The sequence below is a fragment of the Paramisgurnus dabryanus genome, chromosome 2 (genome assembly GCF_030506205.2).
Source record: "Paramisgurnus dabryanus chromosome 2, PD_genome_1.1, whole genome shotgun sequence".
NCBI classification, from domain to species: Eukaryota; Metazoa; Chordata; class Actinopteri; order Cypriniformes; family Cobitidae; genus Paramisgurnus; species Paramisgurnus dabryanus.
In genome coordinates, this window is record NC_133338.1 from 14533593 (window position 1) to 14550001 (window position 16409).

Sequence of the window (16409 nt, forward strand, 5' to 3'; positions counted from 1 at the left end):
GGGCAGTCGTCGACTACTCGTTAGAGAGTCTGGCTTGTATCCCGAGAGTTGCCGGTTCGAGTCTCACGGCCTGCAGGTTGCCACTGGTTGCAGGTTGGATTTTGGCAGGATTTTACTATCGCGGACAGATTTCCAAGGTCCGCCACAAAACCCTCGTATCACGACCAAATCGGACCTCGTTACGGCTGCCGAAGGTCGTTATGTATAAGTATGCCAGCAACGTGATTCGAACCTGTCTCGAGCTGTCACAGACCCACAAGTACTTTCGAACCTGTTTGATATTATCCCCAAGAGATCTCGTAATGTGAGCGACACAATGACAACTCGTAAGTCATCCAGCCAATCCCAGTGCAGATGGTATTAACAGAGAAAGGTCTACCAATTGAAGGGCACGTTGATCATCCATTCCTGAAGCAATGGCCTGATAGTTGAAATTTCTCGCCAGAATTTATGTGAGAAAAGTATTTTCGCTGATGGTCAGGAACGCCTCTTTATCGAGTGTTTTGTAGTGTGTGCAGCTTGTCAGCGGTGTGTTGTGTAGTATGCTTGCAGCTAGATCAAGACGACAACACGAAAAGAAACCTCGTTGCGCAGTTTGAGCAAAACACTGATTCAGGTAGTTTTCCAAACCCGTTGTGTGTTTGCGACAACTAACACCAATAGCCGACTCCACCAAAAATCTATCAACATGTTTGTTGAAATAGGCAACAATCACAGCACTCTCATATCACAACAAGGCAAAAACCACACGGATTTTAATGTTAGTTTACACAAACAAAACAACTATTAGCAAATTCTTTCTTTCAACCTCAAATAATGAACCCACTCTGATCATGCACTTCTCTTCTTTAAACTTATTAGGATTAAAGAACATTCATCAATAGCAATGATCTGTGGTAATGATCAGCAACCATTGCTTGATTCATGCACGTAGGAGTTTTCCTTACTCAAACATGTTCTGAGGGCAGCAAGAATATGTTCACAAAAACGACCAATCAAAATGCTCGTTACTGGTTTAAGCCCTCAGCGGAGCCTTCAAGGCAGCTTCTGCAGTGAAGCAGTTCGAGCTCACCGTTGGTCAGATGAGTAGCGCAGATATGGTAAGATAGGAATGAGACTGATTTTGAATTCAGCTCGAAACGTTTCGAGCATTTAAGTGACACGTTTTCACGTGTCCGTGGCACGACTTTCTTTTTCGTGCCAGTTTCATGTATTGTTTATTCAATTGTTTTTCCTATTTTCTTGCCATTGTCGCTTGGGTTGGGGTTAGAACAACTTTCTGTTACATAAAATGACATCCTCACCCTAACCCAACTCTAACCCCAACCCCAAGCAAGAACAATTTGAATTTTACGTAAATAAATGTATAAACAATGCCATTCTAACCCAAACTCAACTTTATCCTCGCGCGAAAACAGTTTGAAAATGTGACAAAACGCACAAATCTAACCCCAATCCGAATCGACAATGGTTTGAAAAAAGGAAAAAAAATTGAATAACCAATACATGAAACTGGCACGGAAAAGAAAGTCGTGCTACGGACACGTGAAAACGTGTCACTTAAATGCTCGAAACGTTTCGAGCTGAATTCAAAAACAGTCTCATTCCTATCTTAGCATATCTGCGCTACTCATCTGACCAACGGTGAGCTCGAACTGCTTCACTGCAGAAGCTGCCTTGAAGGCTCCGCTGAGGGCTTAAACCAGTAACGAGCATTTTGATTGGTCGTTTTTGTGAACATATTCTTGCTGCCCTCAGAACATGTTTGAGTAAGGAAAACTCCTATCTACTTGATGCATGCTCAGAGAAGCACATCAACACTCTTCATCGTGGTTCCAGAGACTCAACTCTTTCAAAACACATTTCCCAGTTTAGAAACTATAGAAATGATCCCTGAAAGCATAGTCTTGACATCTCACCGCGCTTACCGAACACAACTTCTGACAGACGATGAACCTGAATGATGGTAAGTTGTGGCCTTATGATTCTGAGAGGGACAAAAGGCTCAGAAACACAAAACTATAAAACCTTCATTATGGATTGTAGTTAATGAATGGATGTGTGCAAATCTGTTAAAAACAATGCGTTATTTGAAGTGTTTAGGGATACAACATTGGCATGGGCAGTCGTCGACTACTCGATAGAGAGTCTGGCTTATATCCCGAGAGTTGCTGGTTTGAGTCTCACGGCCTGCAGGTTGCGACTGGTTGCAGGTTGGATTTTGGCGGGATTTTGCTATCGCGGACAAATTTCCAAGGTCTGCCACAAAACCCTCGTATCGCGACCAAATCGGATCTCGTTACGGCTGCCGAAGGTCGTTATGTATAAGTATGCCAGCAACGTGATTCGAACCTGTCTCGAGCTGTCACAGACCCACAAATACTTTCAAACCTGTTTGATATTATCCCCAAGAGATCTCGTAATGTGAGCGACACAATGACAACTCGTAAGTCATCCAGCCAATCCCAGTGCAGATGGTATTAACAGAGAAAGGTCCACCAATTGAAGGGCACGTTGATCATCCATTTATGAAGCAATGGCCTGATAGTTGAAATTTCTCGCCAGAATTTATGTGAGAAAATGTATTTTCGCTGATGGTCAGGAACGCCTCTTTATCGAGTGTTTTGTAGTGTGTGCAGCTTGTCAGCGGTGTGTTGTGTAGTATGCTTGCAGCTAGATCAAGACGACAACACGAAAAGAAACCTTGTTGCGCAGTTTGAGCAAAACACTGATTCAGGTAGTTTGCCAAACCCGTTGTGTGTTTGCGACAACTAACACCAATAGCCGACTCCACCAAAAATCTATCAACATGTTTGTTGAAATAGGCAACAACCACAGCACTCATGTTAGTTTGTGTTAGTTTACACAAACAAAACAACTATTGGCACATTCTTTCTTTCAACCTCAAATAATGAACCCACTCTGATCATGCACTTCTCTTCTTTAAACTTATTAGGATTAAAGAACATTCATCAATAGCAATGATCTGTGATAATGATCAGCAACCATTCCTTGATTCATGCTCAGAGAAGCACATCAACACTCTTCATCGTGGTTCCAGAGACTCAACTCTTTCAAAACACATTTCCCAGTTTAGAAACTATAGAAATGATCCCTGAAAGCATAGTCTTGACACCTCACCGCGCTTACCGAACACAACTTCTGACAGACGATGAACCTGAATGATGGTAAGTTGTGGCCTTATGATTCTGAGAGGGACAAAAGGCTCAGAAACACAAAACTATAAAACCTTCATTATGGATTGTAGTTAATGAATGGATGTGTGCAAATCTGTTAAAAACAATGCGTTATTTGTAGTATTTAGGGATACAGCATTGGCATGGGCAGTCGTCGACTACTCGTTAGAGAGTCTGGCTTGTATCCCGTGAGTTGCCGGTTCGAGTCTCACGGCCTGCAGGTTGCCACTGGTTGCAGGTTGGATTTTGGCAGGATTTTGCTATCGCGGACAGATTTCCAAGGTCCGCCACAAAACCCTCGTATCGCGACCAAATCGACCTCGTTACGGCTGCCGAAGGTCGTTATGTATAAGTAGGCCAGCAACGTGATTCGAACCTGTCTCGAGCTGTCACAGACCCACAATTACTTTCAAACCTGTTTGATATTATCCCCAAGAGATCTCGTAATGTGAGCGACACAATGACAACTCGTAAGTCATCCAGCCAATCCCAGTGCAGATGGTATTAACAGAGAAAGGTCTACTAAGGTCTAGAGAGTCGGGCTTGTATCCCGAGAGTTGCCGGTTCGAGTCTCATGGCCTGCATGTTGCGACTTGTTGGATTATGGCGGGATTTTGCTACCGCAGACAGATTTCCAAGGTCTGCCACAAAACCTTCGTATCGCGACCAAATCGGACCTTGTTACGGCTGCCGAAGATCGTTATGTATAAGTATGCCAGCAACGTGATTCGAACCTGTCTCGAGCTGTCACAGACCCACAAATGCTTTCAAACCTGTTTGATATTATCCCCAAGAGATCTCGTAATGTGAGCGACACAATGACAACTCGTAAGTCATCCAGCCAATCCCAGTGCAGATGGTATTAACAGAGAAAGGTCTACCAATTGAAGGGCACGTTGATCATCCATTCATGGAGCAATGGCCTGATAGTTGAAATTTCTCGCCAGAATTTATGTGAGAAAATGTATTTTCGCTGATGGTCAGGAACGCCTCTTTATAGAGTGTTTTGTAGTGTGTGCAGCTTGTCAGCGGTGTGTTGTGTAGTATGCTTGCAGCTAGATCAAGACGACAACACGAAAAGAAACTTCGTTGCGCAGTTTGAGCAAAACACTGATTCAGGTACAGATGTGGCCTTTAAAAACGCGCGTTTTCTCCCGCGGCATTCGCCAAATCGTCTCGCGGAGTCACGCAGAATTCTGCAAGTGTTTTCGGGGGGGCTACTTTCCCTTTTCCCTTAATGTGTTTCGCTTCACAGAAAATCCACCAGGTGGCGCATAAAAAACTACATTTTTATATGCGTTGTCATTGCGGTTGTTTCCAGAAGTTAATAAGGGCATTGCTGAATATTTAATATTTCTATTAAAACAGCAAAGTGACGTCAACCCCTTCTTGCCAGCATAACAGCGCATACATATATTAAGATGACTGTACGTGCAATGGGCATTTATACTAAGTGCAACAAAGAATTTAGTGTGAGTCTAATACACTTAACTCTATTTACAATGAATATCTTAATTATTTGTGTTGTCGAATTTTGACACCGTTTCATTGTTTGTTCATAATATTAATAATTATGTCCGTTTTTCTAAAAGTATTAATATTTTAAAGAGATTCATGTGGTATAAAATACATGTTTTAAAGTTAAAAATGTTGTAAAAATATATTAGTATTATTGTTCTTAATATATTAAGAACAATAATATGACACATGTATATTGCGCTAAAATGCTATACATATGGAAAGAGCAATTCTTCTCAACCACCACCAATAAAGTTAAAAAAATATTCTTTAGAAAAATAGCGTTTAAACCCACGCAGAGCGAACAAGAAAACATGGGCCTATGCTTACATACTGTACAGTGGGCATATGATATCTTTATTTAGTTTTACATATTTAAAACTTTAATAATACCTTTCTTGCGCATATAGGCAGTCAGTGTTATGATTTTTTTTTAATCCTTTCAGCCGTTATTCATAACAATAAAAATATTTTTCAGTGGCTTTGTAAATATATTACTAAAATAATGGATTAAAGTAACTTTATAAAATCTCTTAATGTCACTTATGTATTTTTTAGTTGGTCAAAACAAAATAAATGGCTAGAAATAGAACAGACATTTTAATTAAAAATGTACATATATTATATGCGTATATTATCCTTGTTATTATTGTCCTTCCAGATATCTTATCTCAGACGTTCGCAGTCAACACTTTTAAAACTTTTTTATATAAAATCTAATTTATAAATTAAAAAACAAAGTTTTAAGTTAAGACAATAATAAATGTTTATTTTTATTGAAAGAAAAACGTAGAAAATGTTATTATGGGTATAGTTGATGCAAATAAAGTGTGCAGTATATAAAAAATGCAAACAAATTATTTCTAAAAGTGGCAAGATTTTAAAAAGATAAAGGTGGTATAAAGAAAGACATGAGAAAAGTAGAGGTACGCAAAAGAGCACAGTTTACTTATTGTTAATTAAAGCGGTTTTATACACCTTTGTTTGAATTGACAAGCATTTTATTCGCCACTTTCAATACATTTTGTGATTCATTTACTGATTTATTACAGAAAATTGTTGTCAGAAGCAAAGCTATTGTACAAAGCATCTTTATGTATGTTTTAAAGTTAAAAATGTTGTAAAAAATATATTAGTTTTCTTTTATTTAAGAATAACAATATGATACATTTATATTGCGCTACAATGCAATATACATTATTCTGCAAGCAATATAAATTATTCTCAACCACCACCAATAAAGTGTAAACATTATTCTTTAGAAAAAAAACGGCGTTTAAACCCGTGTTACGTGGAGCGAACAAGAAAACATATGCTTACATGCTTATTCGGCATATGATATCTTTTTTATTTAGTTTTACAGTTTTAAAAGTGGCAAAAAAGTTCTTAAAATCTAATGAATACTGGTTTTGTAAAATGTATATAACTGCAGATGCGTGCGTGGGATCCGGGCAGGTATCATTTTCCTCCAGACCTTGACGCATGGTCGCGGGAAGGCGAGAAATATATTTTTTTTTAAGTTAAAATATTTTGCACAATTGATATATTACTTATGAATATTTTAGGAAATCATTTTTGATACACGTAGGTTATTACGTGTATTTTGGATTTTAATTTCATTACTGTGCCTATCCGTGGCCTCATCCGAGCGCACTTTCTCCGCCGTGCATCTTTTGAAGACATTGGTATGCAGCACCATGACCCAGAAAAGACTCACACACCTTTCCCTGATGCATGCCCACACAGAAATACTGAACTCCCTGGACATTCGTCCTCTAGCTCATGAGAGACTTTGGAATCTCTATTATACAACCGGCGCAATTCGCGAGGCGAGTTTTTTCTGCTCGAGTAAAGAGCGCGTTGATAATATGCGTATTAACGGAATGACAACGCGGGTTTGTTTATTACATGGATGCGCAGCAGCACAAAAACGCTTTTTAATATGAAAAATTAAAGGATTAAAATGTAACAGATTATTATTGAGTCTCTTGGACATAAATGATGACCAATTATGAGACGTTAGAAGGCGCAAAGAGCTGCTTCATCTGTAGCTAAGTAAATAAATGCTTTGCTTTAAACAAATGCATCTACTTTTAAATGTTTTTTTTTAAATGCTACCCAACGGATTTATTGTATATAATGACTCTGCACCTGTAGATATGGTGAGATGAGAAAACATTTTAAGTAATGCTTTTAAAATAAACATTTCGCTGTCCAAGTGCTGAAATGGCTCCCACACGTTTGTAAATTCTTTATCTTTTGTTTGTAACAAATAGAGTATTTTAACAGTACAAACCTTATATAAAGCCTATTCTAAAAATGTAATTATACACCATGTATTTCTTTATAAAAGTATACAATATCAGAACTAAACCCATTATTATTTTTGTTCAAATTATGAATTATTTATATGTTTAAAAAAGACAGTAATAGTACTATTTAGTAAAAAAAGATCTATATAAAAATATACTAGGTATGTTAATGTGAGAATATTTTACATCTGTTAATCGACGTGTGATCTTAACTTAAAAACGAAAGTAAAATATGTTCGTCCGCATGGACATTGAAAACTGTGAAGTTTAATTAATATTATATGTTGTTATAATATTATATGTTGTATGTAAATTGTAACGAAAGTAATTCCCCCTGGGATAAGTATTTTTGCTTCTGATTAATAGCGCATATTCATCTGAGAACTGATGATGTCTGTGTGTTTCAGACCCTGGCTGTGTGCCCTGAAGTGTACAATAAAGTAGTAAATCTCAATGTATTTATTTTTTTTATAAATGTATTTTAAATAGGCCTATAGGCTCATAGGTTTTTTGGTTAAAAAAATTCACAGCACCCCCTGTTCAAAATGACTTCCAGCGGCCCTGCCTTGACGCTTTGTGTGTTCGACTTTAAATGGTGCGGCGCTGACTGGTCGGCGTATGACATCAGAGTACCGCGAGAGCAAAGGTAAAGTCGGACCATTTGTAACATTTCGACTTGCTCTCGCGGTACTGTGATGTCTTCGTTGCCGAACTGTCTGCGCAGCGCCACATAGAAACGCCCTTTGACTCTTTAAGGCAAAGTACCAGCAACAAGTGGTGGCACGCAAAAGAAAGTGAAGGTACGCAGTACGCTAAAATATAAATTGTCTGTACTGCGAGCACTGGTATAGTTATTTACATCGTGTGTTGCTCTTTCACCATTGTGCACCCGCGTACTCGCTCTGTAGTTTGTAGCTCGCGCTCCGGCTTCGATAAACAATGCCCGTTTCTCAATACCAAGTAGGGGAGAGTGGGGCAAAGTGAGCCAGTGGGTAAGTTGACCCACCCCCTTTATCTAGGCAACCATACAGATTTGTAGCCGTGTGACCACAAATACAGGTAGCAACCATAATTTATATTTGGCTATGTTAAAGAGAAGGACAAATTAAAGAGTTATGATTAAAGTATGATTTTTTTAACAAAAAAAAAAAAAGTTTTTATCCTATCAAAGTAAAATTTATACATAGCAGGTATAAAGGCTGTTATGTTAAAGTAGATTTATCCAGGTCTAAATATTCATACCATAAATATTGGTGATAGGCTAATGTATAAAACCATGTGAATGATTTAGCTAAAGATTAGCCTGAATTACTAAGCTAGGCAGTTTCCCAAAACGGTGGCTGTGGGGCAAAGTGAACCAGATGGGGTAAACTGAACCAGGGGTTCAACCCCACCATGAGGCACTGTAACCATTGAACATGTTTCATAACAAAAAAAATTCTGTGTAGTTTCGCACAACTGATTTGTTCATTTTTAAACATTTTAGAAAACATATCATGCTAAAAAAAATTACAATATTAATTAATTTTTATGCATTTGGCGTTTTGCAGGTCCACACTGAAAAAACAAACATACCACTCAGAAACGTCCATTGACAATCTCCAAACAATAAGTTGTTCCTCAAAATCTGTATTTTCATCTGATACAGACTCAAACATGAGTGAATGACATCAGAGTACCGCGAGGGCGATTTAAAACCAACCTCCTCCTACATCTGTTTAAATCAGAGGCTTAATTTAATCCTTTGGCTGCGCTGCCGCTTTTCAAAGCGCCCTTCACAATGCAAGCTACCTAATTCGTCCCACCGAGAGCAGAGACTACATTACCCATACACTTTTGAGTTTTACAAGTTAAAAGCGCATGCGTAGCTTTTGCTGCTGTCAATAGGCTTGTTCGACTTCATGCGGCGCCCCGAGAATCGACAGCCGGAAGACGTCACAGTATCGCGAGAGCGAGGCGAAATATGATTTCTTGAATCATTCTCGCGGTACTCTGACGTCATCCGGCTGTCGGTTCTTGCGGCGCCGCATGAAGTCGAACAAGCATAGTGTTAACAACGTGGTTTGGAGAGGTGTGTGAAACGCGCAACCATAGCTGCTCTGTTAAAATGAAAATACAATGAATACTTAATATGCCCTCCTGGTTTTAGACTCTGAGGAGTAAAAGAACAAGGTCAGAATCAGAGGACTCTCGCTGGCTGACATCCCACCAAGCCAGAATGATAGCTGCAGGTCAGATGCAAGCTTTTTCCAATACCCTTTTGTAGGTACGTGACAATCTCTGCTGTCGCGGCTGTCAGCTTGGTTCCCCTCGACGCAACTTCGGATTTCCTCAGACGATGTGCAGTGTAAAAACATTATTGAAATTGTATTATACATACTTGCTAAACTACAAGTGAACGAAATTTCAATTAATTTGAACGACGCGCACAGGAGTTTTATCACCCGCAAAATGGAAAACAATGGGACAAAATAAAGTGATGACTTTCGAGTTTCAAATGGCCAATATTTTGTTATTCTTGAACCCATAGACATGGTCTTGGTGTCCAGAGAGTATCTTTGCCCGACAGCGACAATATGTTATTAAAAAATAAATTACATCATTGTGGATAAATGAGTGCTTGCAGAATATATATATTTGAGAATGCTTATCAGTACTTTTTTGTTTCTTTAACTTTAACTCTTTCCCCGCCATTGACGAGATATCTCGTCAATTAAGAGAAAACGCTTCCCCGCCAATGACGAGATTTTCCGTCTTTCCGCAATACCGCTATTATCCACCAGGTGGCGCCCTTCCGCAACTTTTTAAAACCGGAAGTATTGCCCTATGGCAAGCTGCTGCATGTCCGTGTCTGTTTTAAAGATCGCTCTGAATGGGATCTCTATGAAAAGTCCGTCACAAATATGGAATTATTTTTGCTCAAAATATGGTGTTTTTGCAAAAACCTACCCATATTCAAAAGCTGATTGCAAAAGAACCACTAAAGGTAGGATGAAACGGTTTTTTTTGTTTGAAAGCAGAGGGTCTGTTCTTTCATTTGGTATATTGTATGTTTATTTATTTAAAGAAGAACATTTTCTGGAAGGCATTAAACTTTGGTGAAAATCATGAAAAACGCTGGCGCTGGCTGGCAACTTTTTTTTAAAAACGCTGGCGGTGAAAGAGTTAAAGATGAATATTCTCCTTTAGAGATGGGCAATTTTCAGCAATAGCACATTATATTCAACATTTTGAGCTCATAAAAAAGATTTTTCGCTTATTTAAATGATTTTTTTATGTTTTTATGCACGTTTAGTTTTGGTGCAATTTCATCAAAAGCTTATAATTAGGAAATACACACAACACGCTTAACGTATATTTTGTATATGTTAAAAATGTTGTAAAATTGCGTATTCTTATATAATAAGAAAAACAATATGATACATTTATATTGCGCTCAAAATTATTTAGAAATGGAAAAAGGAATTCTTCTCAACTGAGTGCTTGCAGAATATATATATTTGAGAATGCTTATCAGTACTTTTTTGTTTCTTTAACTTTAAAGATGAATATTCTCCTTTAGAGATGGGCAATTTTCAGCAATAGCACATTATATTCAACATTTTGAGCTCATAAAAAAGATTTTTCGCTTATTTAAATTACTTTTTTATGTTTTTATGCACGTTTAGTTTTGGTGCAATTTCATCAAAAGCTTGTAATTAGGAAATACACACAACATGCTTAACGTATATTTTCCATATGTTAAAAATGTTGTAAAAATTGCGTATTCTTATATAATAAGAATAACAATATGATATATTTATATTGCGCTCAAAATGATTTAGAAATGGAAAAAGGAATTCTTCTCAACTACCACCAATAAAGTTTTAAAATTCTTCTTTAGAAAAACGGCATTTAAACCCACGTGCACCGAACAAGAAAACGTATGCTTATATATAGTCCGTGTATGATATATTTTTTATTTAGTTTTACATATTTTTATTTATATGCATTTAATAATAGTCTACCGTAAGGTCATAATGTACACACTGTTAAAAATGATTCAGTGGCTTTGTAAATATCTCTAAAATAAATGATTAAAGTAACTTAATAAAATCTCTTAATGAAGTTATGCGATTTTTTTAGTTGGAAAATAAATTACTTAAAATAGAACAGATATTTTGTGTAAAATGTACATATATTATTTGATGTATACGCCTTAATAATATAAGTATTACATTTACAGATTATTTTAGTCAATATATTTAAAAAGGTCAGAGTAATATATTTAAGTTTTTTAAACTGTAATAATTGCATATTTCAAATTATTATTATTTCTATTTGACATCAAAAATGTGTAAGTTTTACGCCTAACTTGAAGTATGATTTAGGCTACTTATATTTTCACATTGATATTATTTGAGTAAATGTAGACAAAAAATAAATTAATAATAAGTAGAAAAAATGTCAATTTTAAACAATCACATAGCCAACGGTTTTTAATCAGCAACAAAGAAACTGCACATTTTGCCGATGACAAACACCTCAGAAACTCCTCGAATTTATGAATATTTACACTCACAATATGATTTTATTTCCTTAGTACAAAAGTATAACATATTATACAAATTCTCAGTGAAATGTATTAAACACCATTGCATACTTTTTATCGTGTTTCATACCATGTAAAGGGAAACATGATAATATAAAAAGTAGCCTACTGTTCAGTAATGCAGAAAAGCGCAACACACAACCATGTTAAAGCTATTAAAACGTTCAGATGCAAAAATGAACTAAATGTAAAATTAGATAAACTAGTTAATGATATTGCGTAAATGCGCTCGGTCTCTTCAAAGGTCTTCGCGAATTATTTTGTTATAAGACTCGATTATCATACATCACGTCTCTTCTACTGTAAGTACACGGAAAAAATAAGACAAATGATGCGCGTTTGAGTCCGATTTTTATGAAGAATATGTGACTGTTTATGTAACTGGCAAAAGAAAACTTCGCCAACAAAATGTTTGCCAAAAAGCATGCATTTGTATGACATCAAAGTCTATCGCCTAAACATTGATAATCCGTGTCATGTTACTTCAATATCATACAGTATACGCTAAGCATGAAGTCGAGCACACACATTGTCGTCAGTATGGCCTACATGAAACACGCCTGCCCTCTACAGGTTTTTATATTTCCTGCGTCCCCCACCGAACTCCCCTTCTGCGGGATCTCGCAGAATTTCGGAAGTCTCCGCGGCATTCTGCTCTCAGAGACGCGCATTTTTAAAGGCCACATCTGTAGTTTTCCAAAACCGTTGTGTGTTTGCGACAACTAACACCAATAGCCGACTCCACCAAAAATCTATCAACATGTTTGTTGAAATAGGCAACAACCACAGCACTCTCATATCACAACAAGGCAAAAACCACACGGATTTTAATGTTAGTTTACACAAACAAAACAACTACTGGCACATTCTTTCTTTCAACCTCAAATAATGAACCCACTCTGATCATGCACTTCTCTTCTTCAAACTTATTAGGATTAAAGAACATTCATCAATAGCAATGATCTGTGATAATGATCAGCAACCATTGCTTGATTCATGCTCAGAGAAGCACATCAACACTCTTCATCGTGGTTCCAGAGACTCAACTCTTTCAAAACACATTTCCCAGTTTAGAAACTATAGAAATGATCCCTGAAAGCATAGTCTTGACATCTCACCGCGCTTACCGAACACAACTTCTGACAGACGATGAACCTGAATGATGGTAAGTTGTGGCCTTATGATTCTGAGAGGGACAAAAGGCTCAGAAACACAAAACTATAAAACCTTCATTATGGATTGTAGTTAATGAATGGATGTGTGCAAATCTGTTAAAAACAATGCGTTATTTGAAGTATTTAGGGATACAACATTGGCATGGGCAGTCGTCGACTACTCGATAGAGAGTCTGGCTTATATCCCGAGAGTTGCTGGTTTGAGTCTCACGGCCTGCAGGTTGCGACTGGTTGCAGGTTGGATTTTGGCGGGATTTTGCTATCGCGGACAAATTTCCAAGGTCTGCCACAAAACCCTCGTATCGCGACCAAATCGGACCTCGTTACGGCTGCCGAAGGTCGTTATGTATAAGTATGCCAGAAACGTGATTCGAACCTGTCTCGAGCTGTCACAGACCCACAAATACTTTCAAACCTGTTTGATATTATCCCCAAGAGATCTCGTAATGTGAGCGACACAATGACAACTCGTAAGTCATCCAGCCAATCCCAGTGCAGATGGTATTAACAGAGAAAGGTCCACCAATTGAAGGGCACGTTGATCATCCATTTATGAAGCAATGGCCTGATAGTTGAAATTTCTCGCCAGAATTTATGTGAGAAAATGTATTTTCGCTGATGGTCAGGAACGCCTCTTTATCGAGTGTTTTGTAGTGTGTGCAGCTTGTCAGCGTTGTGTTGTGTAGTATGCTTGCAGCTAGATCAAGACGACAACACGAAAAGAAACCTCGTTGCGCAGTTTGAGCAAAACACTGATTCAGGTAGTTTTCCAAACCCGTTGTGTGTTTGCGACAACTAACACCAATAGCCGACTCCACCAAAAATCTATCAACATGTTTGTTGAAATAAGCAACAACCACAGCACTCATGTTAGTTTATGTTAGTTTACACAAACAAAACAACTATTGGCACATTCTTTCTTTCAACCTCAAATAATGAACCCACTCTGATCATGCACTTCTCTTCTTTAAACTTATTAGGATTAAAGAACATTCATCAATAGCAATGATCTGTGATAATGATCAGCAACCATTCCTTGATTCATGCTCAGAGAAGCACATCAACACTCTTCATCGTGGTTCCAGAGACTCAACTCTTTCAAAACACATTTCCCAGTTTAGAAACTATAGAAATGATCCCTGAAAGCATAGTCTTGACATCTCACCGCGCTACCGAACACAACTTCTGACAGACGATGAACCTGAATGATGGTAATTTGTGGCCTTATGATTCTGAGAGGGACAAAAGGCTCAGAAACACAAAACTATAAAACCTTCATTATGGATTGTAGTTAATGAATGGATGTGTGCAAATCTGTTAAAAACAATGCGTTATTTGTAGTATTTAGGGATACAGCATTGGCATGGGCAGTCGTCGACTACTCGTTAGAGAGTCTGGCTTGTATCCCGTGAGTTGCCGGTTCGAGTCTCACGGCCTGCAGGTTGCCACTGGTTGCAGGTTGGATTTTGGCAGGATTTTGCTATCGCGGACAGATTTCCAAGGTCCGCCACAAAACCCTCGTATCGCGACCAAATCGACCTCGTTACGGCTGCCGAAGGTCGTTATGTATAAGTATGCCAGCAACGTGATTCGAACCTGTCTCGAGCTGTCACAGACCCACAATTACTTTCAAACCTGTTTGATATTATCCCCAAGAGATCTCGTAATGTGAGCGACACAATGACAACTCGTAAGTCATCCAGCCAATCCCAGTGCAGATGGTATTAACAGAGAAAGGTCTACTAAGGTCTAGAAAGTCGGGCTTGTATCCCGAGAGTTGCCGGTTCGAGTCTCATGGCCTGCATGTTGCGACTTGTTGGATTATGGCGGGATTTTGCTACCGCAGACAGATTTCCAAGGTCTGCCACAAAACCTTCGTATCGCGACCAAATCGGACCTTGTTACGGCTGCCGAAGATCGTTATGTATAAGTATGCCAGCAACGTGATTCGAACCTGTCTCGAGCTGTCACAGACCCACAAATACTTTCAAACCTGTTTGATATTATCCCCAAGAGATCTCGTAATGTGAGCGACACAATGACAACTCGTAAGTCATCCAGCCAATCCCAGTGCAGATGGTATTAACAGAGAAAGGTCTACCAATTGAAGGGCACGTTGATCATCCATTCATGGAGCAATGGCCTGATAGTTGAAATTTCTCGCCAGAATTTATGTGAGAAAATGTATTTTCGCTGATGGTCAGGAACGCCTCTTTATCGAGTGTTTTGTAGTGTGTGCAGTTTGTCAGCGGTGTGTTGTGTAGTATGCTTGCAGCTAGATCAAGACGACAACACGAAAAGAAACTTCGTTGCGCAGTTTGAGCAAAACACTGATTCAGGTAGTTTTCCAAACCCGTTGTGTGTTTGCGACAACTAACACCAATAGCCGACTCCACCAAAAATCTATCAACATGTTTGTTGAAATAGGCAACAACCACAGCACTCTCATATCACAACAAGGCAAAAACCACACGGATTTTAATGTTAGTTTACACAAACAAAACAACTACTGGCACATTCTTTCTTTCAACCTCAAATAATGAACCCACTCTGATCATGCACTTCTCTTCTTCAAACTTATTAGGATTAAAGAACATTCATCAATAGCAATGATCTGTGATAATGATCAGCAACCATTCCTTGATTCATGCTCAGAGAAGCACATCAACACTCTTCATCGTGGTTCCAGAGACTCAACTCTTTCAAAACACATTTCCCAGTTTAGAAACTATAGAAATGATCCCTGAAAGCATAGTCTTGACATCTCAACGCGCTTACCGAACACAACTTCTGACAGACGATGAACCTGAATGATGGTAAGTTGTGGCCTTATGATTCTGAGAGGGACAAAAGGCTCAGAAACACAAAACTATAAAACCTTCATTATGGATTGTAGTTAATGAATGGATGTGTGCAAATCTGTTAAAAACAATGCGTTATTTGTAGTATTTAGGGACACAGCATTGGCATGGGCAGTCGTCGACTACTCGTTAGAGAGTCTGGCTTGTATCCCGAGAGTTGCCGGTTCGAGTCTCACGGCCTGCAGGTTGCCACTGGTTGCAGGTTGGATTTTGGCAGGATTTTACTATCGCGGACAGATTTCCAAGGTCCGCCACAAAACCCTCGTATCACGACCAAATCGGACCTCGTTACGGCTGCCGAAGGTCGTTATGTATAAGTATGCCAGCAACGTGATTCGAACCTGTCTCGAGCTGTCACAGACCCACAAGTACTTTCAAACCTGTTTGATATTATCCCCAAGAGATCTCGTAATGTGAGCGACACAATGACAACTCGTAAGTCATCCAGCCAATCCCAGTGCAGATGGTATTAACAGAGAAAGGTCTACCAATTAAAGGGCACGTTGATCATCCATTCCTGAAGCAATGGCCTGATAGTTGAAATTTCTCGCCAGAATTTATGTGAGAAAATGTATTTTCGCTGATGGTCAGGAACGCCTCTTTATCGAGTGTTTTGTAGTGTGTGCAGCTTGTCAGCGGTGTGTTGTGTAGTATGCTTGCAGCTAGATCAAGACGACAACACGAAAAGAAACCTCGTTGCGCAGTTTGAGCAAAACACTGATTCAGGTAGTTTTCCAAACCCGTTGTGTGTTTGC

At 38.6% G+C, this 16409-nt stretch overlaps 4 non-coding genes and 1 pseudogene across 4 annotated transcripts; all 5 read right to left on the reverse strand.

Moving 5' to 3' along the window:
* Window positions 1–1750: 1750 nt before the first annotated feature.
* Window positions 1751–1909, reverse strand: LOC135784813 (small nucleolar RNA U3; annotated as a pseudogene).
* A 1007-nt stretch (window positions 1910–2916) lies between these two features.
* LOC135784764 (small nucleolar RNA U3) lies at window positions 2917–3131 on the reverse strand. Its single transcript, XR_010546088.1, has one exon. It is a non-coding gene; the product is annotated as a small nucleolar RNA U3 (small nucleolar RNA).
* A 9380-nt stretch (window positions 3132–12511) lies between these two features.
* Window positions 12512–12726, reverse strand: LOC135784749 (small nucleolar RNA U3). Its single transcript, XR_010546074.1, has one exon. It is a non-coding gene; the product is annotated as a small nucleolar RNA U3 (small nucleolar RNA).
* A 1007-nt stretch (window positions 12727–13733) lies between these two features.
* Window positions 13734–13948, reverse strand: LOC135784766 (small nucleolar RNA U3). The gene has a single exon (XR_010546090.1). It is a non-coding gene; the product is annotated as a small nucleolar RNA U3 (small nucleolar RNA).
* Window positions 13949–15337: 1389 nt separating this feature from the next.
* On the reverse strand, window positions 15338–15552 carry LOC135736859 (small nucleolar RNA U3). The gene has a single exon (XR_010527967.2). It is a non-coding gene; the product is annotated as a small nucleolar RNA U3 (small nucleolar RNA).
* Between the last annotated feature and the right edge of the window lie 857 nt (window positions 15553–16409).